We start from the raw sequence: 22,594 nt of genomic DNA, 5'->3' as shown, positions 1-22,594 counted from the left end.
CAAAATTTGCAGAGGCCCCCCTTATGCTCAAATGTGAGTTTTACCTTAGTTTGAAGAATTTGTGTTAACTTACAACTCCAATGATGTCTGACAGTGTTTGTAAACATACTTCTCATTTATGTATGTGTTTATTTATATTGTAGCATGTAGTGTACAAAACATTTTACAAAATTACAAGAAGCAAGCAATACAAAATGAGAATAATAATTGCAACAGAAAAAAAATAACATTAGGAGTGTTTCTGCCACATAAAATAAGATATTAGAAGCAGTTTATAAACACTGACATTCAGGTATTGCATATTATGCAAGTGGAAGTGTTTACAAGTCATTTTTTGCAAGTATTTGTAGCAAAAACTCCTGTTACTCTGGTATTTTCCTAGATTGTACATCTAATATTATTCAAACTGTATCAATTTATTTAATTGAAATGTGTGTGTTTTAAAATGCACACAACTCAAACAGAAATTATTTTGGTAGTTCATATTTATGGGTATCTCCATGGGCAGCAGAATAGCAAGTCACACCCATGGTAAGACCAGTTTGAAAGAAGAAAAAAAAAATATAAGTATAGCTCGGCGGTTCCCAAAGTGTGTGCCGTGACTCCCAGGGGTGCCGCGGCGCTGTCACTGGGGTGCCGCGGGCCAGCCATAAAAAAAATAAAGAACAGAAACTTACCAATCCGTCGGGCGCCGTGACCCAGCAGACTCCTCTCTCCCGCAGCAGCTTGTCACTGCCGTCAATATTCAGTGACAGCTGCGGGGCAGAGTGAGAGGATCTTGGCAGCAGAGGGGGACAGGGGGACAGAGTGACAGCAGAGGGGGACAGAGTGACAGGGGGACAGAGTGATAGCAGAGGGGGACAGAGTGACAGGGGGACAGAGTGACCGCAGAGGGGGACAGAGTGACAGGGGGACAGAGTGATAGCAGAGGGGGACAGAGTGACAGTGGTACAGAGTGACAGCAGAGGGGGACAGAGTGACAGGGGGACAGAGTGACAGCAGAGGGGGACAGAGTGACAAGGGGACAGAGTGATAGCAGAGGGGGACAGAGTGACAGGGGTACAGAGTGACAGCAGAGGGGGACAGAGTGATAGGGGGACAGAGTGACAGCAGAGGGGAACAGAGTGACAGGGGGACAGAGTGACAGCAGAGGGGGACAGAGTGACAGGGGGACAGAGTGACAGCAGAGGGGAACAAAGTGACAGGGTGACAGAGTGATAGCAGAGGGGGACAGAGTGACAAGGGGACAGAGTGACAGCAGAGGGGAACAGAGTGACAGGGGGACAGAGTGACAGCAGAGGGGGACAGGGGGACAGAGTGACAGCAGAGGGGGACAGAGTGACAGCAGAGGGGGACAGAGTGACAGGGGGACAGAGTGACAGCAGAGGGGGACAGAGTAACAGCAGAGGGGGACAGAGTAACAGCTGAGGGGGACAGAGTGACAGGGGGACAGAGTGGCAGCAGAGGGGGACAGAGTGGCAGCAGAGGGGGACAGAGTGACAGCAGAGGGGGACAGAGTGACAGCAAAGGGGACAGGGGGACAGAGTGACAGCAGAGGGGGACAGATTGACAGCAGAGGGGACAGGGGGACAGAGTGACAGCAGAGGGGGGCAGAGTGGCAGCAGAGGGGCACAGCGTGACAGAGGCCAGCAGAGGGGGGCAGCATGACAGAGGGCTGCAGAGTGGGGCAGCGTGACGGGGGGCAGTGTGACAGAGGGCTGCAGAGGGGGGGCAGCTTGACAGAGGGCTGCAGAGGGGGGGCAGCGTGACAGAGGGCTGTAGAGGGGGGGCCGCATGCCTGGGGGCTGCAGAGGGGGGCAGCGTGCCTGGGGGCTGCAGAGGGGGCAGAGTGTCTGGATGCAGAGGGGGCATTTTTGCATACAACTAACTAAGTATTTCTGTCCTGACCTAAATACTTATTACAATTTTTTGACCCAACTACTTCTAAAACAGGACTGCTCAGTAGTTATTTTGGAGGGGTGCCTTGAAAAAATTTGGAGACGCTAAGGGTGCCGCGAACTGCAAAAGTTTGGGAACCACTGGTATAGCTGTTACTGGCCATGGCCACTAGGTTCATCTTTACTGGTTTTCCTGTCAACTGCACTTTCCCCCTCTCTTGGTTCAAACATAGGCCACTTTGGTCATGACTGCAGGTTGGTTAGTAAATGGAGAGCTAAACACACGTATATACCATACTTTCTCTTTTCTTTTGCTCTGTTCCTATCTCCAATAAACAAGCTGCGGTCATGATTAGAAGCTATCTCATCATAAGCAGTGAGTCCCTAAATGGACAAAATCCATCTTTTACACTTCTATTTATTGTTGTTAAAGGCATGAATTGTCATTAATTGCCACAACTGGGTAAATCCATAAACAGTATATTGCTAAATAAATTCTTCGGAAAGGCTATATTCCATTTTCCATATAACATATTGCAGGCGGTTGATCACTTTAAAATGACACTTTTACAATCATGATTCATGTGTCTTTCTGACAGAAAGTGCCAAAACCTTCAAGAAATAAGATTTAGGTTGGGAAGAGGAGGGGAGAAATATAGAACGTGTGAGATGTAGAATGTGTGAGCTAAGTACACATAAATATTGCAAATGTGCAGCAGTTGAACTGTGAAGGTACAGAATGTACTATTCTTCCATTTAAAAATCTTGGTTTACAACTCCCTGTTGTTTGCTTTTAAATAGAAGCTATAATCTAATTTCTACTGTGCGATCTTAAAAATAACTATATACATTTATTTCAGAAATTCTTGTTGTTTAACTTAAATTTTTTAATCGTCTTGTCATTTCCTGTCTAATACCAATGGCAACTTTAAGCAAGGGAAAGAGGAGATAAAGGCACAGTAGACATGTTATAGAGATCTGGTGCTCTGCCATAATAATGATGCAAATATCTTATTGATCTTATTAATAACTAATTGCAATAATTATTGGGATATAATGCAATTTGCAACTTTTTTTTCAATTTTAGTCACGTCAAATAACACGCACCCATGACATCTCAGATGTACTGAAGAGACATTGTTTAACAGAACCTTTTTTAAACCTTCGCCTTGTACCATGCCAACCATAAACAGTGAATCCCAGTTGCAATGCTTACCCATCCCAACTAGAAATCTGTAAGAGTGAGTTACGCAATTCCATTGTTTGACCAGGTTTTATATCACCTAAGTATTACACATTTATTGACCTCCATGTCAGATAGCCCACCATTTTGTGTTAATCGCTAAATAAATACCTATCTAACTTTCACTTCATTATACTGCATTATCTATATAAACAAACCATTCATTCGTCCTTTCTCTCAGTTATCTACATATACAAATAGATGCAAGATACAAAACCTATCACTTTGCAAAGATAACTTTGCGATCAAGTATACAGTACATAAAATGCTAACGTATAATTTATATTGCATTTAACTGTAGCCAGGACGGGAATTACTGTAAGCCAGTGGTTCCCAAACTTTTGCAGTTCGCGGCACCCTTAGAGTCTCCATAATTTTTTCAAGGCACCCCTCCAAAATAATTACTGAGCAGTCCTGTTTTAGAAGTAGTTGGGTCAAAAAAATGCAATAAGTATTTAGGTCAGGACAGAAATACTTATTTAGTTGTATGCAAATATGCCCCCTCTGCATCCAGATACGCTGCCCCCTCTGCATCCAGATACGCTGCCCCCTCTGCGTCCAGATACGCTGCCCCCTCTGCATCCAGATACGCTGCCTCCTCTGCATCCAGATACGCTGCCCCCTCTGCCTCCAGACACACTGCCCCTCTGCCTCCAGACACACTGCCCCTCTGCATCCAGACACAATGCCGCTCTGTGCCTACTTCATCCAATTATTTGACTTCCACAAATTATAAAAAGCCTATTTTGACCTGCGCTTTCATGCTAGAAGGGGCATATCCAGCATGTGGAGGCAAGTTGAATAGGGAAAAAACATGTTAGTTGTTCTCTGACAAAAATCAGGTGAAAGACATTAATGTTTGTGCTCTGCTGTTTATGCCTCATGCTAATTCTTACTGTCCTGAAAGTCTGTGGAAAGAGGGCAAGATTAGAGCAGATAAGGAGGAATGAAGGTGGTGGGGAGGAGTTCATCAAAATAGAAGACAGAAATACAGTAGGTGAATGGACAGGACATTGAGGGCAGTGAGTGATAAAGAACAGTAAGGAAGAGAGTGAGAAATAGAGAACATGAGAGAGAGCAAGAGAGTTTAGAAAACAAATTAGGAGAGCTAAAGGATGAAGCTGTTGGTGGACTGTCTTATTCTGTTCCTCCTGTTATCGTAGCTTTCTTGTCTGGATCCTAGAAAGTTGGGGCCTGTTTTCAAAATGCATAGAAAGTGTAATATGGAAAGCCAATCAATAAATGAACAAAGTACATGACATAGAACATGTAGTATTGAATATATATTCATCCACCCTTCTGGGCTATACATTACCCTTAATTTCGAGAATGAAAAAACAGCCTGAAAACTACCTTGACACACACATCACTCATGTTAAAATACCCTCACATGCCCCTCATTTGTTCCAAAATTCCACATGTTACTTAGACTTCCCACGTGCCCTTAGACCTCACTTGCCACAAAATGCACCTACATGCCACTTAGAGCTTCCACAAGCTCCATAATTGCCCCATCATCATCATTTATTTATATAGTGCCAGCAGATTCCGTAGTGCTTTACAATTTGGAACAAACAGTAATAAAACAATACTGGGTAATACATACATACAGAGATGTAAGAGGGCCCTGCTCGGAAGCTTACAATCTATGGGACAATGATTTGATACACAAGGGTAAGTGCTATATCATATTGAATATTTGTCCAGCTAGAATGCAAAGGTTACAAAGTATTTAGTGGGCTGTATGCTCAGTCCCACAACTATATTGGTCAGCAGGTTGTTGTCTTGTGTTAGCTGTGTAGAGGGTGGTTGAGAGGGTGGTAGAGGAATATTATAAGCTTGTCTGAAGAGGTGGATTTTCAGAGAACGCTTGAAGGTTTGAAGACTAGAGGAAAGTTTTGTAGTGAGAGGGAGTGAATTCCAGAAAGTGGGTGCAGCCCCAAAAAAGTCCGGTAACCGAGTATGGGAGGAAGGGATGAGAGTGGAATAGAGACGCAGATCTTGTGCAGAACAGAGGTGTCCTCCACATGTTTATCATCAACTGCAGTCTTAGACATGAAAACAAAGTATATCTCCATGCTAAAAATAACAGAATTTTTCTTAGAAAAAAAATATGCCTATGGTCAAACATTTCTAGAATTCTAATTACAATTTTGTGCCAGACATTGATACTAAAAGGTCAAACATAAAGTTTGTTTATGTTAATCAGGAGCACATTGAAAGAATAACATTGAAGGCCTCCTATATTATATTTTTAACTCTCAAAGTGCCAAAGGGAAAAATGCACTAAGATGCTGCCCATTCTTTTAATTCTGTGGAATCTGAATGAGGTGACCAGTGTTCTACACAATGCAAAATGGAAGTTCCTGTTTGAAGCCCGCACATACACTTATCAGAGGAGAGCTTGTACCCAAGGATTACACACAAGCATCGGGAAACATACACAGCATTAATGAAATAAATAAGGGGCGCTTACCTTGCACAATGTCTATATAAGGAGGTTTGGAGTGCACATGTCACACGCCGGACTCCCACTGTGTCCCCCCGGGAGCCGGCGTGTGCATCCACTGCTCTCCCGCGGGCTCCCCGCCTAGACAATCCCCGCTAACTAAAAATTACTTGCCTCTCTCCACGCTGCTGCAGCCGTCCAGCGCTGTCGCTCTCTCTCCTCTTCGGCGCTCAGTGGTTCTGCGCATGCGCAGAGCTGTCAATGCCTTTTCAGTCCTACTGCTGCCCTCTATCGATCATCTAATTGGAACTGCACTATATCTACCCTTTACACCTAAACTCTGTGCTGGTTCTTTCAGTCAGTTCCTGACCCTGCACTGGAAACAGCTCCTGCTTCTATTCCATGCTCCGGAGTAGTTCTACCCTGCGTTTCTACCCTGCGTTCCTGTTCTCCGAATTCTCCAGGCTCCTTCGCAGCAATCTCATCTGCAAACTACTATTTGAGGGGCAATGCTGTAGAACTATTCCTGCTATTCCACTTCCAAGTGGCAACGTTACCTCGAACCCTCAAACCGTGTCCCAAGGAGCGGTTCTACTTTCTACCCTGCAAACCACTTCCCAGGTGACAACGCTGCAGAACATTTCCTGCTTAAACACCATTTCCAAGTGGCAACTCTACTTACTATCTAATCTATGCTCAGTCTCTTCAGGTTCATTGGGAACTTCCCTAGGGGGTCGCGACCTGCAAGTGAAAGCTGCGAAGCCCATATTCCCTTGCGGGAATCACTGGTGAACACCTTTCGCTTGTTAGATTCCGTGCCCTTAGCAGGAGTAACAACTATCCCGACTGAACCACCAGGATCCAGTAGTTCCTCCTTGGTATTGTGACAGCACATGATGCAATGCTACTTATTTTCCACTCTGACACACAGTGAATATGAGGCAGCAGGAAGGTGTCATCACCATTGCATGAGGGGATGACCTGCCCTGTCACCAGTACTCTCCCCCACCGAGGCTGGTGAGTCTCTTTAGGTGAAGCCAGCCAGTTAGCCAATGCATTAGTTATGAGTCTTAATTATGACTCTTAAGTATTAGGACTACCCAAGAATGAATCACCCAGTACGGGCCAGGATGATTAAATCATTAAATTATAAAACAGTGACTAATATAAAAAATATATATTAGTATTAGGTACTGATCTTCATGGGCACACTTTAGTGTAGATCCCTGGAACTGCATCAGGTCCATTATTAATTCGGCTCTGGCCACGCCTATCAACTGACCATACCCTGTTGAGCTTCAATCGTTATCTAATATCTTGCAATTCTTTTGATCTTCAAATGTGATGCTCATACCAGATAAAAGCTAATGAGACAATATAGAGTTATACTGCCTACTGTGCATTCAATTCTATGGGCCTGATTAAGAATTAGTAGGTGTAAACCTATTGATACAAAATTGTATTTTAAGGTATTTACAGCACATTAAACTAAAAATACAATTTACCAATGCGGCTACATTGAGATATGCTCAACTTGATGATAATAGCTGCTGTATCTACGTTTTTATGATTCTAGTCATGATTACTTTCATTCAACTAGTACGCACTCATAAATATATCTAAAAATTAGTCCATTTACTTTTCCTGTTTACTTCAATAACATGTGCAATTTAGGGAAAGTTGTAAGGGCTGGAAGTGAGGGTGTGTTATTCCTTTACTTCTTTCTTACATTTTTTAGTTAATATTTATTTAGATGTTTGTAATTTCTTTTTGCCTTCAGATAGTAAGGATAAACCTTAGATGATATTAAAGCTGTAAGTAAACAACATGAGATTACAGTCCCTTTAAATCAATGTTAAGGGTTTAAGTGAAGTTATAATTTACATCAGTCTCCGCCCCCTAGTCCCCTACCCCTTCTCCAGCCATTTACAATTGTGGAGCTCTGTTAGTTCGGTGAATATGTGTTTAGCTGTGTTAGGTGTTAATCTAACAGTTTGGTATAATTTAGTTTCTGATACAGCTGAGAATGAATTTAAAACAAACTAAAAACAAATTCCAGCCTCAAATTTACAATGATGGGATCCTGATTACTTTATATTCATGACTGTCACTGCATTTACATTCCCATATAAATATACCTCTAACTTGTCTTTTCGTCTCACAGAAGCGCCATCTACTGTTCTCTACTCATTTTGTACAGCAGAATTTTCAAAGCTGCTGTTTGGCAGTAGAATTGCTGGCAGCACAGATCATTTTTTATGTGGCTCAATGAGTTTTTCTTAATGATCCTTTCTTTCTTAGTAACAAATAGATTGAAACATTATATTTAAACAGTTCATTTCATCTAAACTGTAATTGAATCAAATCCAGACGATGAAAGAAAAGCAGGTGTTACATACAGGCAAAACACAGGCAGTTTCTTGGATTATTAGCTCAATTTGTACACATTTGCCTTTTTAGCTTTTAGGTCAATGTTTGCTGCATAATACAGTGTACTGTTATTAAAGTAGAGTTTTAAGTGGATATAATGCAAAGCACCTGATTAAATTATTGATTTATTTAACCAATCCAGCAGTTAAATACAATTTTAATATGTGTGGAGTTCTTGCTAGACTTAGTATGTGATCTGTACAAGTGCTGAGCCGTAATGAAGGTAGGCTTAATCCTAAAAAACCTCAAGTCTCTAGAAAGTCTTCAGATTCCAGTTCCCAGAACATTTGTCATGTTTGATGGCATTACATATGAAATACATTTCTTTTGAAGCAATTGCATGATCTGATGACCCCTGAAGCCTGGAGAGTCTTCCACATTAAGCCTGAATACCTTTCATTTTATTTCATTGGTAGCTGTGTGAGTTTTGTCATGAATAATAATCACTTGTCCTATTCAGTTAAAAAATACATGCTCATTTCACCACCTGGCAGAATAACTTACCAGTAGTATATATTCCCTCCAGGGAACCCTGCCAGTTGTGGTCTCATTCAACATATATAGTGGATATAGCTAGGGCAGGTGCTGGGCTGTTTGGCACCCCTTTGCCTGTGGTTGATGCATGTGCCATAAATACCAGTTCTGTGCTTCACTGTGCATATGCCACACCCGATACCCTGCTCTCTGCATTTGCTCTGAGGCCAAACTCGGATGTTGGAATGCCTGGCCTGTCTTCAATGGAAAAATTGTTTTTGTTGCTGACGGGATCAGGGCCATCTTTTCCATTGGGCGCGATGGGCAGGTGCCCGGGGGCCCCACGGGCAAGGGGGCCCCATAGGCAGGGCTCCTAATTAGAATAAATAATCCTGCAAAAGAAAAAGCCTGCAAAAAAAAGCCTTCAAGGGTCACTGAGCAAGCACATCTATCTATCTCTATCTCTATATATCTATATCTGTATCTCTATACATCTATATCCATATATATATATATATATATATATATATATATATATATATATGTATGTATGTAGGGGCCCCGGTGCACTGCTTTGCCCGGGGGCCCATAATGTTGTTAAGATGGCCCTGGACGGGATGCGTCAGAATCATAACATCCTCCCGTAGTTCTTACCGACTTACCCTGTTCTCCTGGCCCTTCAATGTAGTATACTTACACACACTTTGTTTGGTACTTTATATCTATTAGCAATTTGCTCCCCCAATTGCCCTCAGAATTGGCTAAATTCCTTATTGAATAGACATTTGTAGACCCATTTAAAATATGCAAAGGGATGCAGGCGCATGTCAACTCAATGTGGGCCCAAAGCTGCAGTGAATTAGCTGACAAAGCTTGTTCCATCTCTTCCAACAGATATTGGATTAGATTGAGATCTGGTGACTGTGTAAGCATTCCATTTCTGGACTGTCCTAATGTTGTGGCGTGAAGAATTTATTTGCTCTACTTATATCAAGAGAACGTGGAACTGCAATTCCTCAGACCAGGCATTGACTAATCATTACTACCTATTTTTTGAGTCTTATCTTGATTCTGAGTCCTCAGGTCTAAAGCTAAGAGATTTCATTTCTTTATCAGCAGCTTAAGTAACAGTTACTTCTCATGGATAGGCAGTGTTTGCATTTAACTCCATGGCTCTGACTCAGGTTCTAGTGCTGTTTGAAACATCTAGTATAGGCTGGAATGCCTTTGTTGGATGCTATTGTTGGATCTTCTAACTCAAGGTAGAGGTGTTGCAACTTTTTCTTTCTCCACTAGCTGGATCGCCTTTCAATTTCAAGGTCTCTTTACTCATTTACATGTATTTACAATTGTCGTTTAGGCTTAACATCTTGTGAAATTTGAGTGACACGTCAATGAAATTATCATTAATTCGCTTCTCAGCCTTTTGGCTAAGATCAAGTATAGTATCTTTTCTTATCAGGCCTAACACCCAGTGGTCGTAATGGTGATTTTGGTTCTTCCATAGCACAAGCTAATACTGGTGAGGGTTCAAACTGTATAAGACTGTGCTGCACTGGTGTACGTCCTGTCCTCCCACCCTGGAACCCTGTATGAGGCAGAACGTCATCCTGAAGCTGAAAGAAGTGGATGGAAGAGTTCCAGATATGACGGCTGAGACCTTTGGGAAGAAGATGGTTTTTGAAATAGGTTTCTCGAAGGCTGAAACCCTCAGCAGTCAGACCTACATCAAGGGAATCTTCTACATCACCTTTGCCTCCATAGCGATCTGCAAGAGATACTGGGAGGCAGTGAAGTCAGAAAGACCGGAATCTCCATTTTCTCGATTTGTGGGGAATTGCGCCATCCAGAGAGAGGAAAGAAGAGTGACATTCTAAATGAGCAATCCTTACACCCCTGGCAAGGACATCGCTACCTTCCTGAGCTGCTTCTGCTCCGTCGCCAAGGACCCCTCCAAGGTTCTGGACAGGCAAGTGCTCTATCATTATCAGGCTGAGGAAAAATTACACAGCAACAAATGGTCTCCAGCACCTGCCAGCATGCTTTGCCCTGGGCGGCCTTCTCCACTACACTGATCAGCCTATGAACTGCAGGAAGTGCGGGGAAGCTGACCACATGTCGAGAAGCTGCAAAGTTTCAGCCTGCAGGAACTGCAGAGTGGCAGGGCAGGAAACCAATGACTGCCCAAAGAAGACATCCTGCAACCTCTATGGCCCAGCCAGCCATATCTAGAAGGACTGCCCCCAGAGGACTAGAACCTAAACTGCAGCGGTCAAGAAAAGACTGCTGGAAAGTGCACCTGCTCCTACCCTGCAGTCCAAGCCAGCCCAGAGGAAGCAGCAGAGGCCCCTATCGCAGCTGCGAGTGGGTAAGAAGCCTTCCACACCTTCTCTTCCCACCCCCTTCCAAACTCCCTCCCCACTCCTTCCTCCCCTGTCCCGTTGTGACAGTATCTCCCTCCCTTCCTGCTGTCACAACTCACCCACCCTTCCCAGAGATGGTATAGGAGCTGCTGGCAGCTCAGGATTCCGAAACAGAGGAGGAGATGGATGTGGACGAATTCCTGCAGCTGCCTGACATCTGCCTTTTTGATCAGCTGGAAGAGAGAGGTCTGCACCCATCTCAATATGGGGACATGGGCAGACCGGACCAAGTCCCACCCGACAAAGATGGTAACTGATGTATTGCATGTGCTAATTTTCTTTTTTTCCCCCCAACTAATGGCTAATTTTTGTCTTTTTACCATTAATGTGAGGAGTGTGAAGGATAAGATGAGACGTCAGTCTGTTTTTACCTTTCTTGACGGTCAGAAATGTGACGTTTACATTTTGCAGGAATGTTCTTTACCTTTCTCTAGCTCTTATAGACTTGTGGGTAGGCAGTGGTCTCATGGGCCCTCCTATTTGTCTGGGGGGAGTGACTGTAAGTCTGCGGGGGTCGCCATACTTATCAGGGGAAGCCTCTTTACACTGGACTCTGTTCAGGAGTTTGTATGCGGCAGATTACTTATCGTAAACAGCTATTGGGCTGGTGAGCCTATCATGTTAATATGTGTGCATGCATCCCCTGGTAAGAATGAGCGTTTGAAGCTTTTCCAGACCCTACGGGCCAAGCTTGCGACCAGGGCGGTAGTGATGGCCGAGGATTTTAAATATCCTGTAGAGGAAGGAGGACGTAGTACTAACAGCACTGCTAAACTTGATGTTTCTTCTAGGTTGCTGCAGGAGATGGTAGCCGAAGCATCCTTGAGGGATGCAGTGGGATCCATGGGGGCTGGCTCTGTAAATTATACTTGGAGCCACCCCGATGCTCAGCGCGTTCCCCAATTGACTTTGTGTTTACCTCAAGAGCAGTAAGGCAAAACAGGCATGTCATGGTTCCCTGCTTATTCTTGGACCATAGGGCCATTCTTTTCGAGGGGTTCTGGGCCACACTTTTCCTCCCGGCCCAGGCTCCTGGAAATTGAATTGTGCTCTGCTGGAGAGGGAGGATGTGTTGGAGGAGCTAAGGAATGCCTACATCACTTGGAAAAATGACAAACTGTACATTGATTGCATGTCTAATTGGTGGGAATATGTCAAGGTCAAGATTCGCAGTTTCTTTCACAGGCATGTGAGAGGAAGAGAAACTTCAGGAGGCTGCAGCGTCAGCTGCAGTCCCTGTTGTACATCCAACTTTGCGGCTGGGACATGAAGGATAATCTGGTGGAGGCCAAGGGGGGCCTGAAAAGACACTTCCAGGAGGAGTCCAGCTGCATCGTCTTTCGCTCCAAGGTGGAGAACCTGTAAAAGTGTGAGAAATACAATTCTTTCTTTCTCAGAAAACTCCACTCCGGCCACATGCCCCTGACTGAACTGCAGGACAAGACCGGCATTCCCAGAAAGGGGAAAGAGACCGCCATGGGAGTCTTCACAGACTACTACAGCAACCTCAACTCCCCTAAGACAATCGACACAGATGCAGCTGAAACATTCCTGTCAGTTATCACTAACACTATTGATCCTGCAGGTAAATAAGCCATGGATGCCCCCCTGATGTTGGGGGAGCTGCATTCTGCCACTAGATCCTTTAGGCCAGGTAGGACCCCGAGCAGTGATGGTCTCCCAGCGGAACTCAATGTATCTCTGTGAGACTTCATTGGCCTGGACCTGCTAGAGCTGTACGAGGAGATGGTGGTGGAGGGCAGAATGCCTCCTACTCTGAGAGAAGGACCGATCATGATCCTGTACAAGTGCAAGGGGGAGAGATGTAACCTTATAAATTAGCAGCCCATCTCTCTCCTGAACGTAGACTACAAGATCCTTGCCAAGGTACCTGCCAACAGACTAAAGGTTGCCATTGGTCACATTGTTCATCCGGATCAGACTTGTGGCATTCCTGGTCGCAGGATTGCAGACAGCCTTGCGCTCCTGAGGGACATGGTCCATTACATCAAAGATCGCCATGCACATGTGGCCTTGGTCAGTCTTGATCAGGAGAAGGCCTTTGTTTCTCATGATTTCAGGTTTTTGTGCAGGTTTGGATTGGGTGATATGTTTTGTTCTTATGTTAACCTGATCTACCTTGACATTTACAACTCGGTGTTGGTGAACGGCTGCAAGACTGACCCCTTTTCAGTCATGTCTGGGGTCAGACAAGGCTGCCCTTTTTCACCTCTTCTTTTTGTTTGTTGTATAAAGCTCTTTGCGATATGCATCAGGCAGAATCCAGAGATAAGAGGCATCACCGCACCAGGTCCAGACCGTCTAGAGGCCAAGTGTTATCTCTACATGGATGACGTCTTCTGCGCTGACCAGCGTTCGGTGACAGCACTCCTCCAGACCTTTGAGAACTTTGGCGGAGCTTCAGGGGCAAAGGTCAACTGCAGGAAGTCAGAGGCGATGCTCATCGGGCAGTGGCACCTGTCATCCCCTGCTGCATTCCCCTTCACAATCAAATCGGAAAGCATCAAAATTCTTGGAGATTGGTTTGGTGGAGAGGAGGCGGCCCTGAAGTGTTGGGAAGAGAGACTGGCGACAGTCAGGCCAAAGATTGGCCTGTGGAGCCTTAGAGACCTTACCATCAAAGGAAAAGCACTGGTGCTGTGCATTGAGATCCTTCCCGTTCTACAGTACACGGCCCAAGCTTGGCCAACTCTTGCTGCCATCTGCAAGACCATCACAAGGACAGTCTTTCACTTCATCTGGGGCTCCAAAATGGACAGAGTGAAGCAGTTGGTTATGTACAAGGAGCCCCTCAAAGGTGGGAAAGGGATTATTATTATTATTATTATTATTATTATCGTTTATTTGTTAGGCGCCACAAGGTTTCCGCAGCGCCGTACATGGTACAAACAGTAGACTATACAGGGTAAAACAGTACAGGACAATAAACACAAAGTACCAGTACTTCAGAAACTCCAAGCAGGCAGATACAGTAGAGACGGAGCAGAAGAACAGGTATGGAGACAGGAGAGAAGAGGGCCCTGCTCATTCGAGCTTACATCCTAAGGGAGGGTAAACAAAGTCAGGCACAAAAGGGAGCCAGTGAAGCAACGGGGAGAGAGAAAGGGGGCAGGGGAGAACCAGAAGAGGTGAGAGGTTAAGTGGATGGTTGGTAGGCCTTAAGGAACAGGTGAGTTTTAAGTGCCCGCTTGAAGGAGCACAGATTGGGTGAGAGACGAATGGAGCGAGGGAGGTCGTTCCAGTGAAGGGGGGCAGCACGGGAGAAGTCTTAGATTCTAGAGTGGGAAGAGGTGATCAGAGTGGAGGAGAGGCGGCGATCATTAGCCGAGCGCAGGGAGCGGGCGGGAGTGTGAATGGAGAGGAGGTTAGAGACGTAAGGGGCAGTAGACTGAGAGAGAGCCTTGTAAGTGGTGGTGAGGAGTTTGAAAAGGATTCTGTAGGGGAAGGGGAGCCAGTGTAAGGAAAGACAGAGAGGGGAGGCAGAGGAGGAGCGGCGTGAGAGGAAGATGAGTCTCGCAGCCGCATTGAGTATAGAGCGGAGGGGGACAAGGTGGGAGCAGGGGAGGCCAGAAAGAAGGAGGTTGCAGTAGTCGAGACGGGAGATGATGAGGGCCTGGATGATAGTTTTGGTGGCATCTTGAGAGAGGAAGGGATGGATGCGGGCAATGTTACGGAGTTGGAAGCGACAGGCTTGGGCAAGGGATTGAATGTGGGGGGCAAAAGAGAGAGAGGAGTCGAGAGTGACACCTAGGCAGCGGAGTTGGGTGACAGAGGAGATAGTGGAGTTGTTAACAACGATAGAGAGGTCATGGTGAGAAGGGAGCCTGGGTGGGGGAAAGACAATGAGTTCGGTTTTGGAGATGTTAATTTTAAGAAAGCGAGAGGACATCCAGGATGAGATGGCTGAGAGGCAGTCAGTTAAACGAGAGAGGAGGGAGGAGGAAAGATCAGGAGAAGAGATGTAGAGTTGAATATCATCAGCATATAGGTGATACTGAAGACCGAAAGAGGAGATGAGAGCCCCAAGGGAGGAAGTATAGAGCGAAAAGAATAAAGGGCCCTCTTCTTCTTCTCCCCATATGTGTGTTTTTTTATCATTAAAACCTTTGGTTTGTGCCTCCCCTCCCTTACCCCCTCCAACCCACTCCCCTATAACAGTTTGAGGTGTTATTAAATGCCATGCTTTATTTATGCACCCTTCCCTATATTTGTGTCTGACCTCAATAAAGTTTTGGGCTTGTGACTTCCCCACCCTACCCCTCTCACCTACCGTCCCGTCAAATCCATTGTTTTTTTTTTAATGTTATATTGCTTAAAGTTTGTATGGTTAGTGCAGTACTTGATGTATAGCGTAGGATGTTATGTCTTGTACTTTATGCCTTGTATTGTACTAAAATGCATGAATGATTATGTTTTACGGTGTACTGCGTACACTTGAATGCAATGTACAGTGTGTTTTTTGTACCTTTATACAAATAAAGTTACTTTTTCAATCAAAAATCAGTGAAATTATTAGTCACCATGCTTCAGCCAATTTTTACCTTGTTGGTTGGCTTGTGAATAATTTTACCTCTTGCTATAGCCTACCAAAATTATTATTCTTGAGCTTAACATCTGTACACTTTTTTGGGGGAACTTGTACATAGGCCTTGGATTCAAATATACTAATATGCTGCAATATTCTTTCTGTTTCACTGTTCATATGGAATTTTTGCCATAGTCTTACTGGGTAAAATATTTTTGAGGTAACAGGCTATCATGATTCCTTCCCTCCATTGGCATATCTGAGCATAAAACAAATCTTGACCACTTTCACATGCAGTAATCTTCTTTTTTTGGCTCTACTGTTCTCTTCAGTGCTGTATGTTACTGTGGTCTGCAACACAATTATTTTTTTTCCAAAGTGGCTTGTGTTTTTCCGCTTGTATATTCAGTCCCATTATCTACACATAGTACACATACATAATATATTAACTACACATACATGGTAAGTATGCCATTATGCCCAGGATGTTATTTAGCTGAGCAAGATATTCTTCAAGTTTCTATAATACTTTATCCTCGCTGTGAAGTAGATAGACTATTGTGTATCTTGACTGATTGTTGATGAACGTGAGAAAATACCTCTTATTTCCTGGGCTTTAAATGATCTTCCTTCCACACACGTCCATGTGTATTTAGTCCAAAGGCTGTTGGCTCTGCCACTGCTGTTTCTTTATTATTATATGCTTCTAATTTTTCCTTTCAAGCAGCTAATGCATTTCTTCCTCTGGCTACACTGATCAACCTTGATTCCATTAGCAACCTGTTTTGTAGTTTGCTTCCATATTGCTTCAGAAACATATGTCCAAGACTTTGGTGCCACATATGATTGCAGTTAATATGTTTGTTCTGATTTGTCATGTTAACCTCTTATTTGCACTTTAACTGATACAATTCATCTGTGTATTTCTACTTCTACAAGAGTGTGACTCCCTTTTGTAATGTTGTAGCTGTCATTCTTCAATGTCACAACTTTGCTTTGTGTGTTTCTTAACTGACAGCAGGCTGTTTTAAAGTCTACATATAATTCATTGTTTAGTGGTATCTTTCTGGTGAGTATAGTAAAGACTGGGCTTTGAAGGTAGCCTTTCCCTATTCCTTCTGAGTTCATGTACTGTCCATATGTTTACTTTATCTGTTTTATATTGGTCAAGGTGAGAGAAAGAAGCTTTTATTGTTAGTCACATGACTCATGGCTCTAGAGTCAGTACACCATGCACTCTTTGTTAATGCACCTACACAGCTGTTTCAGGCAACCTCATTACTTAAGTAAAAAAGTGTAGCCTGTTAGTTATTCTCACAAGTCACTGGTCTAGTTAACTGTGGCATGAAACTTATGCCCATAACAAGGCACAGACTCCTGCTACATGGCACAGATCCTCATTTCACTGCACAGACCCTCATTGCACAGACTGTATTGCCAATGGTAGATATATATATATATATATATATATATTAGGGATGTGCACCGGCGACTTTTGAGGTCTCGTGTTTTCTGTTTTGGATCCGGATTTTCTCGATGTTTTGGGTTCGGATTTGTTTCGCAAAACACCTGCCGAAAGGTTTTGGTTCGGATTTAAGGTTTTGGATTCGGATTTTTTTTGAAAAAAGCATAAAAAGTTAAAAAAATGAAGTTTTTGGGCTTATTTTCACTCCTACGCTATTATTGACCTTAATAACATTCAATAACAAGCATTTCCACTAATTTACCGTGTATTCTGAACACCTCACAATATAGTTATTAGTCCAAAACGTTGCAACGAGGTATCTTTCTGGACTGCGTAGAGGAGTGGGTCACCACAATATATATAATAAGAAAACCATCAACTGGTATGAATCGCACCGAATAATGTACCTGGACTGCGTAGAGGAGTGGGTCACCACAATATAAATTAAAAACCCTGAACTTGTATGATTCGCACCAATAATGTACCTGGACTGCGTAGAGGAGTGGGTCACCACAATATAAATTAAAAACCCTGAACTTGTATGATTCGCACCAATAATGTACCTGGACTGCGTAGAGGAGTGGGTCACCACAATATAAATTAAAAACCCTGAACTTGTATGATTCGCACCAATAATGTACCTGGACTGCGTAGAGGAGTGGGTCACCACAATATATATAATAAGAAAACCATCAACTGGTATGAATCGCACCGAATAATGTACCTGGACTGCGTAGAGGAGTGGGTCACCACAATATAAATTAAAAACCCTGAACTGGTATGAATCGCACCGAATAATGTACCTGGACTGCGTAGAGGAGTGGGTCACCACAATATAAATTAAAAACCCTGAACTTGTATGATTCGCACCAATAATGTACCTGGACTGCGTAGTGGAGTGGGTCACCACAATATAAATTAAAAACCCTGAACTTGTATGATTTGCACCAATAATGTACCTGGACTGCGTAGAGGAGTGGGTCACCACAATATATATAATAAGAAAACCATCAACTGGTATGAATCGCACCGAATAATGTACCTGGACTGCGTAGAGGAGTGGGTCACCACAATATAAATTAAAAACCCTGAACTTGTATGATTCGCACCAATAATGTACCTGGACTGCGTAGAGGAGTGGGTCACCACAATATATATAATAAGAAAACCATCAACTGGTATGAATCGCACCGAATAATGTACCTGGACTGCGTAGAGGAGTGGGTCACCACAATATAAATTAAAAACCCTGAACTTGTATGATTCGCACCAAAAATGTACCTGGACTGCGTAGAGGAGTGGGTCACCACAATATATATAATAAGAAAACCATCAACTGGTATGAATCGCACCGAATAATGTACCTGGACTGCATAGAGGAGTGGGTCACCACAATATAAATTAAAAAATCCGGAACTTGTATGATTCGCACCAATAATGTACCTGGACTGCGTAGAGGAGTGGATCACCACAATATTATTAAAAAACCCTACACGGGTCTGAATTCCACCCAAAAAGTTTATGGACTGCGTAGTGTAGTGTTCCCCACAATATTATTTAAAAATTTTGCAGCAACAGTCAACGTTGTTTAATATCTGATACACCTCTATCTGGACTGCATAGTGGAGTGGCCCCGGTACCCAATTTGGTACCGGGGCCACAATACCTCCTCCAACCATGGTACAAACCATTCGTCATTGAGATCCCATCAAGTATGTTAAAGACAGACAGGGTCGAAGTGTTATTGGTTGACTTTGTAAACCAAAAAACTGTCCCTGTTGCACATAGTCGTGCAATGAAGACTGACTTTTTCATTTAAAGGCACCATCTTTCAAGTGTAGTGTTTGTAAGTCATATTATACTTTTGGTAAAATTTGTTTATTTTGTTCCTCTTTATGGTAACTACTAATAGAATTAAAGTATTAAATAGAAGCGGCAGTTCCTCTTTATGGCAATTAGTAATAGAATTAAAGTAATAAATAGAATTAAAGTATTAAATAGAGTGGTATAGAGTGGTAGTGTGGTATAGAGTGGTCCCCACAATATAATAATAAAACCCTCAACTGGTCTGAATTCCACCAAACAAGTATCTGGACTGCGTAGTGGGGTGGCCCCGGTACCCAATTTGATACCGGGGCCACAATAAAATAAATACACTCTCAACTGGTCTGAATTCCACCAAACAAGTATCTGGACTGCGTAGTGGGGTGGCCCCGGTACCCAATTTGATACCGGGGCCACTATACCTCCTCCAAGTTCCAAGTGTAGTGTTTATAACATCTTAACACTACACTAATTCTAGCACGTCAAAACCTCTTGTTTTAAATAATGACAGGGCATTTAACTTTTGATTTAATTTATTGAATTTGTTGGCATTTTCTTTTACTTTTTGAACATGGCAAACGACTGTTGAATGGTCACATAATGCCCAAAAAATAGTTGCAAGATGGAATTGTCCTTGGGCCCACCCACCCACCCTTATGTTGTTGAAATAGAACATGCACACTTTAACAAACCAATCATTTCAGCGACAGGGCCTACCAAACAACTGTGGCTGAAATGATTGGTTTGTTTGGGCCCCCACACCAATAAAACAATTCATCTCTCCCTGTACAAACTAAACAGGCTCTACTGAGGAAAGATGTCGTCCTCATCCTCAACCTCTGAATCCTCTCCCCCTACAGTGTGTACTTCCTCCTCCTCACACATTATCAATTCGTCCCCGCTGGACTCCACAACCACAGGTCCCTCTGTACTGTCTGGAGGGCAGTGCTGTACTTCATTGAGGAATTGATTATTCATTTTTATAAACATCATTTTTTCAACATTGTGAGGAAGCAACCTCCTTCGCCGCTCACTGACCAGGTTCCCCGCTGCACTAAAAACTCTTTCCGAGTACACACTGGAGGGGGGACAACTCAGTTAAAACATAGAGCCAGTTTGTACAGGGGCTTCCAAACTGCCTTTTGGAGTTCTACCACGTCACTACCTCTAGTTAATTTAGATTGCAAGGCTTGTAAATATAAATACTTTGAAGATAAAAAAAAAGCAGGCTGCACAGACTGTGGAGCTAGAAAGTGAAATTAAATGGACCACGTTACTTTGGTGGCTATCTATGCCCCCCCCCCACCCTACACTTGTAGTTGAATATAAATAAAGCAGCCTGCATAGACTGTAGAACTAGAAATTCAAATATACAAAGAAATGGACAAAGGCAGTTTGGTATCTGTCTGCATCAGATCCCCTCTCCACTAGGAGTAAAACAGAAAACTTTTCAGCCGTTATATAATCTAGAATATAAATAGAAATTGAGAAAGGCAATTTGGTATCTGTCTGCATCATAATCATCAACATCCTCCTCAGCGCCAGCTACATCAATATCCTCCTCCAGGTGTACAACATTCACACCTTCATTAGCCAAATCTGTAACTGGACTGTGGGTGATCCTTCCAGCATATGCAGAGGGCGTGCTACAGTGATGGGAAGGTCAGGGTTCACAATCAACAACACCCTTGGACTCGCCTTGGGGATTTGTGATGTCATCTGTTTAGAAGGCAGAGTTCTTTGCTGTTTTGTTGTTGTTGCTGACAGCATAACTCTCTTAATTTTTTTGTAGGGGGGGGAGGAGGAGGGCTTAGATCCTTGGGTGAAGCTGGACCACTAGTCATGAACACGGGCCAGGGCCTAAGCCGTTCCTTGCCACTACGTGTCGTAAATGGCATATTGCCAACTTTACGTTCCTCCTCAGATGATTTTAAGTTTCTCTTTTTGCTATTTTTGGAGAACTTGGGCTTTTTGGATTTTACATGCCCTGTACTAGGAGATTGGGCATCGGGCTTGCCAGACGACGTTGATGGCATTTCATCGTCTATGTCATGACTAGTGGCAGCAGCTTCAGCATTAGGAGGAAGTGGGTCTAGATCTTTCCCTACTTTATCCTCCAAATTTTGGTTTTCCATTATATGTAGCACAAGAGAGCTTACCCCTTAGCCACACACACTCGGCAAAGCCTTTAAAAATTATATGCGGCACAGGAGAGTAGCACTGGACTTATACTGCTGAATCAGTGAACTTTGTAATAGCAGTACCACTGGACTTATACTGCTGAAACAGTGAACTTTGTAATAGCAGTACCACTGGACTTATACACTGCTGAATCAGTAAACTTTGTAATAGCAGTACCACTGGACTTATACTGCTGAATCAGTGAACTTTGTAATAGCAGTACCACTGGACTTATACACTGCTGAATCAGTGAACTTTGTAATAGCAGTACCACTGGACTTATACACTGCTGAATCAGTGAACTTTGTAATAGCAGTACCACTGGACTTTTACTGCTGAATGTGTGAACTTGGTTATATTGCAGTACCAATGGGCTTATATACTGCTGGATTGGTTTTGCAAATTTGGTTATAATTATTTTTTTTTAAAAAATTTTATTTTAATTTTTTTTATAACTTTTTTTTTATTGTTTAAAAAAATTGGGAATAATGGAGAAATAACTATGCCCTTAGAAGCACAGAGCACAGGACACAGCACCACTGGACTGAACAGGACACAGCACAGGACCCAGCAGCACTACTGAACTCAGCAGGACAGAGCACAGGACACAGCACCACTGGACTGATACTGCAGAATGTGTGAACTTTGTAATATTGCAGAACCACTGGACTTTTACTGCTGAATGTGTGAACTTGGTAATATTGCAGTACCAATGGGCTTATACTGCAGGATTGGTTGTGCAAATTTTGTTGTAATTAAAAAAAAAATTAATTAGTTTTTTGTATTTTTTTTTAAATAACTTTTTTTAATTTTTTTAAACACTTGGGAATATTGGGGAAATAACTATGCCCTTAGAAGCACAGAGCACAGGACACGGCACCACTGGACTGAACAGGACACAGCACAGGACCCAGCAGCACCACTGACCTCAGAAGGACAGAGCACAGCACACAGCACCACTGGACTGAGCACAGCACAGCACAGAACTTAACTGAACAGCACAGAACTCAACTGAACAGCACGAGATATAGCAGGACAGAGGACCACCTAACACACCCTCCCTCTACCCTGATCAATGCCCGAGTGAAGATGGCGGCGACTAGCGGGGAATTTATAGGATCCGAGTATCGCGAGATCCGACAACGGGATTATGAGTCAGAGCCTCAGTTTCAGATTTGAATTTGGCGCCAATACCCGGATCTGTCTCGGATCCGACTCGGATCGGCAACGTTCGGGTGGGCTCGGATTTCATAAATCCGAGTGCGCTCATCTCTAATATATATATATATATATATATATATATATATATATATATATATACACACACAAGTTAACCCGTGCATGATACTCATGCATTCTAGTCAAATCAAGCTACTTAAGGTGTTAAAAAGGTTCTTGTCATGCATTTGGGGCTAGGCCAGGCCTCCTCAGGGGAAGAGCGTTACTTCCCGACGTAAGCGCCCTTTTTTAACGTGGTTTTGTCCACATGTCACCACCTCATCATTCTTCTCCATCACCTCATCCTTCATCTTCATCGCCACATCCTTAATCTCTATCGTCTTACTGTTCTAAAACCTCTGAAAACACAACGATTCTGCTAAACACCTTATCGCTGTGCTCAATCAGTCTTCCTTGAAGGGCAGTATTCATAACCTGCACTT

General features: G+C 43.3%; 1 pseudogene; it reads left to right on the top strand.

The window, feature by feature from the left end:
- The first annotated feature begins 9,904 nt into the window (after positions 1-9,904).
- LOC142142031 (U2 spliceosomal RNA) lies at positions 9,905-10,035 on the top strand (annotated as a pseudogene).
- Positions 10,036-22,594: the final 12,559 nt, after the last annotated feature.

Source organism: Mixophyes fleayi, chromosome 2 (genome assembly GCF_038048845.1).
Source record: "Mixophyes fleayi isolate aMixFle1 chromosome 2, aMixFle1.hap1, whole genome shotgun sequence".
Taxonomy (NCBI): domain Eukaryota; kingdom Metazoa; phylum Chordata; class Amphibia; order Anura; family Limnodynastidae; genus Mixophyes; species Mixophyes fleayi.
This window is presented reverse-complemented; position numbering and strand designations above follow the sequence as displayed.